The 8,589-nt window shown below is 42.5% G+C and overlaps 1 protein-coding gene across 3 annotated transcripts in view; it reads left to right on the top strand.

Annotated features, from left to right (window-relative positions):
• The first annotated feature begins 6,188 nt into the window (after window positions 1-6,188).
• Window positions 6,189-8,589, top strand: part of ARPP21 (cAMP regulated phosphoprotein 21) — a 213,014-nt gene continuing 210,613 nt past the window's right edge. For 2 of the 3 annotated variants that reach the window (XM_035319075.1, XM_035319072.1), the window contains exon 1: window positions 6,190-6,320. The gene's annotated coding sequence lies outside the window, so the exon portion shown is untranslated. Of the gene's footprint in view, window positions 6,321-8,589 lie in introns of all 3 variants that reach the window. The other variant, XM_035319073.1, reaches the window with a different exon arrangement.

The raw sequence follows: 8,589 nt of genomic DNA, 5'->3' as shown, positions 1-8,589 counted from the left end.
TTTTTCTTCTGATTTCAGTGGTTAAGTCACAGCCTTCAGAAGTGACTTTTACAAAAACAGTCACTAATAAAATCAGCTTTAGCAGCAGGAAGACGATAAACTTTATTATATTTGTGCTGCCAACTTCCAGGAGAATAAAGAACTATTTAAATAGATGCTCTGACTCCATGTAAGGAATCACTGGCCCTGGGATGTGAATACCAGAATGACAGCAATGATGTATTCCAGGATGGAGACTGATCAGGAGATGAATATGTGTTTGTCCAGTTCCATGTTAGTCTTGTTAGTTAAGCTGTCTAGTGAGAGATACAGATGGGGGCAGAGGGAGGATTTGTTATCTGCTATAACAAATCAGTCTATAAATATGCTATGGAATGAGCACCATAAATTGGGGAAGCTGTTTTTTTATTATTATTTTTAGATAGATGAGGATGTTTTATTCCACCCAAAACCGGAGGCACTCAAGCTAATGAGTGGGAGATGATTGTGAGAGATGAGAAACAGGAATCAAAGTCAGTAATCTTCTTTGCTCTGCTTATTGCTTGCAAGAAGGAAGCTTTTTCATATGAGAACTCAGTGATAAAATGTGAGTTGGCCCTGGTAAGGGATGTTACGGGTAGATCTGGCAGCATTATGGGATGAGCCTCACACATAATTTGGGGGTGGAAAGGAGCTGTAAGTAAAATATAATTATGGCTTGCCTAGCTAGTAATGCTGCCTTGAAGTTGCTCTCCTTCCTGTATGTTGAAGACAGTTTCAGTGCAGCTAGAAATGCTGTTGCTAACCAACACATGAATGTGAACACTAAGAATATGAAACCACTGGCATTTTTAAAGAGAAAATGTGAAGGCTCTTCATCTGGAAGATATTTGTACTTGGCAATAGCTTGTAACAGTTATAAATTTGTGTGTAATATCATTTCACAAATGAGAGGTTGAAAATGTGAAAAGATTCCTCCGAATATGTACTCTGAGTGTTTTTAGGATTCCTGACATTGAGGAGGTCTAGCCCAGGCTGCCATCTAAAGATGGACTTGTTCATTTCTATGCAGAACTTCTTTTCTCCTGGTTAGTAGTGAGCAAAATAATAACAAATATTGGAAGTGGTTATATTTCAGGAGACTACATCTTGCTTATAGAAGAATTGCAGCACTAGCCATAAAGATGCATCCAGACAAGCATCTTTAATAAGCTCTTGATGTTCTGCTCCATTTGTGCCAGATGGCAGTCCAGCACAAGCATGGGAGATGAAAGTGGCCCTTCAAAGCTGGGTCTGTAACAACTTGCATTTCACCTGCATGCTCTGCCAACCTGTAGAGTTGCACAGGGCCTGTCTCCACAGCAGAACCAAATTCGTGCTACCCTGCTACAGCTGGGCACCGCCTCTCCCCTTGTGACTTAGGGAAACTAATTCTGTGTTACCAAAAGAGGAACAAAGACAGAGATTATTGCAGTACATGAATGCCTGAAGAGCAACCGCAGAGAGATGTTCCATATTTAAGTGTTGTTTTCAAATGCATGTTCTTTTAAGAAGAGTCAGAAAAGTCTTGATGTTCCTCCAAATCACCCTTGAAATCATTGAAACATGTTTTTCTGAGACTGAGAATTAACTAGGATTGAACTATGTTTGATGTGAAGTAAATACTTCATGTCAGTAAATACTAACTTGTTCCTAGTCATTCAGAATAACTTATTTTTGAATATATTCCCTTGCATGAGGCACAGCAATGTACATGTAAAAGCAACCAGAACCTAGATAAATGTATTCCTATAACAACAATACAATCCTGTTTCCTGTTAGGTGCATTTCAGATGTACATTTTATGTTTAATCTCTAATCACTTGGAGCCAAGTCAAAGCTAGACATGAGAGACTTCTGAGGAAGTGTGGCCTCCCCTAGAGTCACCACTTCCCTCCAAATACCAACTCCATCACCACATGAGTTGTCTACAGGACCAGGTGACATCCCAATAGCCTTGGGGAAAGTGTATGTGGATGGCTGATCCCTTTTCTGCCTTTTTTCTTCCTTTGGCCCTTTGGCTTTACTGGCAGTTTGTATCAGTCACGTGTTGAGGCCAATGGCCAACCCCATGTCAAGTTGATGTAGCTTGTACCACCCTTCTGCTTCCATGCTCCCTCTGCTCATCTCTGCTATATGTTCTCTCAGCTGGCAAAATTTAACACCCCCATCTCTGCTCACTAGGACTTCTTAATTCTCTGTCTTGCTTCTCTTAGGCTCTTACATCATTCAAGGGCATTTTAAAGCACCTGTCTCAAGCAGATCTGCCATCTGATTATTTTTTTTTTCTCTTGGGGAGCAGTCTCTTCTGTTTGGGGTGAAAACAAGCTGTGCTCAAGCATTACTTCATGTCTCTAAAAATAAAAGTTGGCTTTCAAAATGTATACATGCTCCCTCTCCCTCTGCTTCTCTGCCCCCCCCCTCCCCCCCTTCACTCTCTCCACTTGTTTCTTTCTGCTGGAGAGACAGGGGGACTTGGCAGCTACAGAAGATGGATCCTAAGTAGTGCACAAGTGCACACATAGCAATTTGGCACACAGCAGGGGCTGGGGGTGGGAGGCATTTTGGATTTGTCAGCTCATTGGCACAGCTAGGTTCTTGTCAAACAGCAGAAGTTGCACAAGTCCCTGGTGGCTGAGATGCAATTGGTGAAGCTGAATTGGTCTGGAAAAGCAAAGATGCAGGGCCATAGGATCATTTCTTCCCCCATGCTGCAACACAATTCACAAACAGGGTTGCAGCCTGGTGTTACCTCCTCAACACCTACCCTCTTTCTCGTCTAGTGGGCTCCAGATTTTATGTCAGTTTTGATATCTATTCTTTGCCTGTGTATCTTCATCTCTCTGTGTTCACTTATCAGCAGTTGTATTAATTGTGATTCTGTGGTAGTAACTGCTTAGGAAATGCTTCACAATTAAGGCACTCTGCCAAGTTAAAGTCCAGTTGCCAAAATATGTGAATATTCCATGATACATACAGACTAGCTGGAAACTTGAGTATTGATTTTGTCTTGTTCATAAGAATTTATTTTACCTGTTCTACTAAAATATCAACAGTTTGCAAACATCTGCCTCAGAGTGTGCTGTTGCTGTAGTGTGGTGTGCAGGGCTTTTTGTTGGGTTCAATTCCCTTCAGACAGGGAAGGTGTCGTGTCCCCCCCCCCCCCCGTATACTAACCACCAGGTGGTTTGGGAAAAGAAAGAAGAGAGACATAAGATGTAGTGTAGATTGGCCTCATCTTCAATATAAATTATTTACCTACCTGTTTAGAGCTACGAGGATAAAGTACAACTGAGTATACCAAATTACAGGTATTTGGACACTTGTAGTAAAAACCTGGGGTACCTCCACAATGAGACAGAAGCCAAGTGTGGATTATGAGCGTCTAACTCTTGTGGATCTGACCCGATCTATTTTTATTGTCTTATATCCTTGGGCGTAGGTTTCAAAGTGGAACAGTACAGGAGTTGGAGAGGCTGTACTGAAAAATGCTTTTCCTCTTACTATTGTAATATTGTTTCCAGTGATAGTGCATAGCAAGCCAGGCTGACAATATCACAGGAGACCATACATTCTCTTGAAAAGTTGATACTATTAAAATAATAATAATAATAAAGAAATCAAAATATATGTGAGAAAACTCAATGACAGAGTAAAATCTCTCGGGAGATTTACATCCAGGTACATCTACAGGAGCAGGTCCAACTTTAGCCTGATGCCAGAGCCCAAGTAGCTCATTTCATATTGTGAGTGCTTGCGCATTATTGAGTGATAATATCAGCTGTGCTCATGTTCTCAAATTGCAGCAAGATGGTGGCTGTAAGGGGATAGACTGTGCCTGCAGGAATGTTTGGTTTGCTGCTAGACTCAAGAGCTGAAGGCTTGAAACAGGAAGAAGTAGTTTCTTGAATCTATTATTTATTAGACCTCTCTTGGAGAATATGGATTTGCCTGTCAACTTTTTTGTTCTGACATATTTACCTTCTTATGTCATGCATTGGCATATTGCCCCATATACAGTACAAGCCCAAAGCAGACAGCTAAATCCCAGTGCACCCAGAGATGAGATAGTGTCTTACCATCACTCAAGCTTTGCGACTAGATTCTGTCTTCACTTGGTCTTAAGCTGTTTGCAATGGGAAGCCTAGCTAAGGACATGCTAAAGTATTTCCTGAAATGGATGTGCTACCCGTGCCTCAGCAACAAACATCCTTCATTAAATTGATGTTTGATGCCTTCTTGTTTTAAGGAAAGTTGTAATTTTCTTCCTCAGTCAGCTTAATGCCTTTGAAAGAAACCAAACAAAACAAAGAAAAATCAAAGATAATTGTTTATATAGGTTTATAGATTTGAATCCACATTCCTTAAGAGAAATGCTCATTCTCTAGAAAGTTGGGTTATGTAGTTCTCTTCATTTGACATCTTTTGTCTGAAAGGCTGTAAAATGCAAAGAGAATTGTCCAAACTTACCTAATGCTATTTGAAAGCTTTAAATGCTAAATATGTTGTGACGGTTTAGTCTTTAGTCTAAAGATAGATATTCTGGCAAAATGATTTTTTTTATTATTATTATTATTATTATTTTTTAAACAGAATGATTTGAATGGTTATTCAGGGTAGAGAATATTTGGCTATTGCAGTCTTGTGAGACCATCTTGACTCAGTTGGGTAAACAAACAACAGAGCTCTAAGGGAAAAGATAACCTGCCCAAATCTTGGCCCAATCTCTATGCTGCTATCAAAAGAGATTTGGCTGTGAAAATTAATCAAGTTCTTTTTTCCCCAGGGATCAAAGGGGTTGTTACTCAGAGGAAGCAAGGGGAACGTAGGGATTCAGCTGTGTCACATTTTCTAATTTAGCTGTCTAGGGAGCCTCCCACGTTTTACAGAAGTGGAAACATCCAGTTTAATTTAATCTTTCTCAGACTGTGGCAACATTCTTCTGAAGAAGACGAAGTCTCTCAGCATTTACTTCTGGTATTTGTCCCTTTAATTCTCCTACAGTTTCACAAGTGCTTCTGGTATATTTTTTAATTTTAGCTTGCAATCACATTTTTCGAAGAGGCACCATCTGTTTCCTGACATGGTTTAAAATAACAATTCAACCAACACAAACCCCACATCAAGGCTTTGCACCTTTCCCAAACTAGTATGATAGTTTCCTCACCTATATTTCTCCACAAATGCTGCCACCATTGGATCTCATCCCTTCTGATAGGTCTCACAGAAAGAGGGGTCTTGCAGCTCTATTCATCCTGAACGGAGTCATTGTAGGCAAGCAAAATGGATGCATCAAGAAAAGCTCACAGCAAGGACTGTGAAGGATCTGCTGTGAACTGCTCAATCAGAGATTTTGGAGCTGGAGCTCACATTTGTATTTAAGCTGCCCTCTGGTGCTTATCGATGCAGCAGTACATGCTGTTATTGCTGCCTCCAGTGCTTGGAGCCCCCTGTGATGCCTGGGGAGCAGAGGAAATCGAGTGCTATAAAAATTCCTTTAAAAAAGAGAAGTGGGCCAACGCTGTGGGTTTTTTATTTCAGGTAGGACATTAACAGGCTATGTTAACACTGCAGGTTATGTGGGGTGAGAAAGTTTTCTTGATTTTGGCTTTTATGTGCCACTTAGAGCACTGGCTTATTGTACCTTCTCACTGCATGCAACAGCACTGTGCATCCCTGTGCTTTCCCTGTGAGAGCCGGCCATCAGGTAGTGAGATGGTGTGGGGCCCAGGTTTGCCCGTGGGTCCTGAGGACCAGAGATCTCAGTGCTGAGGCAGGAGAGGCAGCAAATGCAAATGCTCCCAAATCTATCTGTGGACGGCAATTTTGGAAGGACCAAAACCACTGCTGGAGGGAAAATTCGGCTGAGGTGATGAACTGGAAAGGACCACTCAGGGTTCTTGGGCTTCCACCCAGATTCCCTGGCTGGTGGCACTGCCCACACTTCACTTGTTTGTGTTTTTCCTTTAATTAAAGACAGAGAGGGACAGTTATTTTCCCATGAGCTGCTTTGTGGTTGGATTGTGCTCCTGACCAAACTAATATTAGCTGCACAGCTGATTGTCATGGTTCGAGCCCTGCAACAGGTGCAGGAGGGCTGCGGCACTGGCCTTCCCATTATATCAGGAAGGGCTGTGTCCCCTCACCACCATGCCATGCCCCCGCCCCCCCCCCGGCTTGCCTCAGCTGTCCACAGGACGCGGAGCAAGGCAGCAGGCACCCTGAAAGCAGCAGAGCCGTCAGCCTTGCTGTGGGGAAAGCCCATACGGTCTGGATGCAACCTCTGCTGCTCAGTGGACAGGGTAAGGAGAAGGCCTTAGCACAGCTCTAGCTGCTCTCAGAGGAGGGAGACAGGAAGAAAAAAAAAAAAAAGTCAACTATCAGCAGTGCTGATGAGCAGATACAGGCTGTGTTTGCTCATGTGTTGGCCCTGGTTTCTTTCCAGTGCAGCAAAACATGAGCACTTTGGTGTTTTTCTTTCTTTTTTTTTTTTCTTTTTTTTTTTTTTTGAATTAATTTTAATCGGTGTTCTCTAAGTTTAGAATGCTCCTGTGCAAAATTACTTTCAATTCCAATGGCGATTAAATAGCAGTGACGTGTTTTAATAATAAACATGGGAGAGATATAGAAAAAGAAATCAAATGTTCTGACTGCACTTGCGGGGAGGGGAGAAGTGCTGCTGCTCTGCTCTGAAAGTATCGGGTCTGCCTGCTCAGGTATAGGGTCTTAAGTCTATTGTCTGCTGATGTTTTCTTTTCTTTTTGAAAGAGTAACATTAGCTTCTTGTGGTAAAAACAGCACAATATCAAGGTGGCGTTTATTTAGAGAAGGGGGGGAGCCGAAAGGCTTATAGTGCTTCACAGGACCATTTCTGATACCTGTTGCTGCTATGTGACCTTCTCCTCTTGACTGCATGAGGCGAAGCAGGGCCAGCAGGCAGACGAGAAGAGACCATTTGCTGCTGCGTGGTTCCCCCCAAAGAGCCTGCAAATGTGTATGCACTCGCATGGCAATTAAATGCATGCTTGTGTGTGGCATGATGCAGGTTCGCTTGTGGAGTTGAGCAGGCTCTGTGTGCAGTGTGATAGCCTGCTGCATGCTGGAAGTCAGATACTGCTGCTTCTTCTAAATTAAAGCAAAAAGTGTTTAAAAAAAAAAAGAAGTCACCTCTGAAAACCAGTGAGTTCTGCTCTGAATAGGTGCATGGCCAACAGCAGAAGGTCAGCTCCAGTGATGTTCCTAGAGAGCTAGATTGATGCAAGACACACTGAAAACAGTAGCAATTTCTCCCCTGACTTGGAAGGCTTTGGTTCAGTGTTCTCCTCACCAGTTCCATACATGGGTAGTGGTGAAACTACTTGCTGGGAAATCGTGGAAAAATAAATGCTATCTGCGCCAAAGAAACACAATGTGGAACTGATGAGGAAGGTACTATCCCCACATGTGGCAGGTGCCTCTAGGCACAATCTAAGAAATTTATTTCCAGGAGAGGTTTCTGGCTGAGATTGTTAGAATTTTAACATTGTCTTGACCAAACAAAGAGAAACTGCCTTTCCTCAGTGCTGCTTGTGACAATTGTGTTGTGAGTCATGTCTGAAAACCCACCTGAGGCTCTCTGCTGCAGGAACCACAGGGACCTCTTGGGGGTCTGTGGGATCCTTCCTAGGCCAGGACCTCTGACTGAGGACACTGTGCTACTGTAATACTATTACTGTCCTGCTGCTCGTGACCTCTCCACAGCCAGCACTGTGCTGGGGACTTGACGTGGTGATTTGGCAATGAGGACACTATGTAAGCTATGGTAATCCCATACAGCTCTTACGTCTTGGCTCATGCTTCCAGCCAAGCCTTTCTCCAGCTCCCTCTCTGACTCCCACTGCCCACACTAGTTGCTGTTGCCCATATTTTAATATGTAAAGGAGAATTCGCTGTACCCCAAACTAGTGCTTCAGAAATGCAGGAGCTGCTGGGCAGTATTGGGCCAGTGCTGAGTGCTGGTGTATTGCTGATGGGAGGCTTGTCAAGGGCACAGAGAGAATACATGGCCATCTCCCTTTGAAAGTCATTTATTTGCAACTTTGAAAGCATCTCTCCAAACAGCTCAAAGACAGGCCATTTGGAAATTTGATGCCATTTTTTAGATGCAAGTGTATTTCACTGCCAGTAAACTCCCACAGGATAGTAGCAGCCTGGGTCCCTGGAGAGCCAGCTCTATTGCCTTACAAGATATCTTGCATCCAGCTAGGAAAGAACAAGTAAGTAAAGTGAATCTCCAGTGGTGCTGGGGACATAATAGATCAGAAAATCCAGGATATAGGGCAGCACATTTATTTGTTTATATTTTTCCCATAATGATTAAAAACAAAACAACAAAAAAATTACCAGAATTGCAGAGGTTTGAGAAGAGTAAAATGCTTCTTCTATTTTGCACACACGTTGATGATCTTAGATAGAAGTTAGAGGGCATATCCAAGTAAGTTTTACAATTGACCTTTCATAACCAAGAAGGTCATACAGTCATTGCTGTATCTGCATGATTCTTTTTTCATTATTTTATTAAAATTATGTATC

This window comes from Oxyura jamaicensis, chromosome 2, assembly GCF_011077185.1.
Source record: "Oxyura jamaicensis isolate SHBP4307 breed ruddy duck chromosome 2, BPBGC_Ojam_1.0, whole genome shotgun sequence".
NCBI classification, from domain to species: Eukaryota; Metazoa; Chordata; class Aves; order Anseriformes; family Anatidae; genus Oxyura; species Oxyura jamaicensis.
This window is presented reverse-complemented; position numbering and strand designations above follow the sequence as displayed.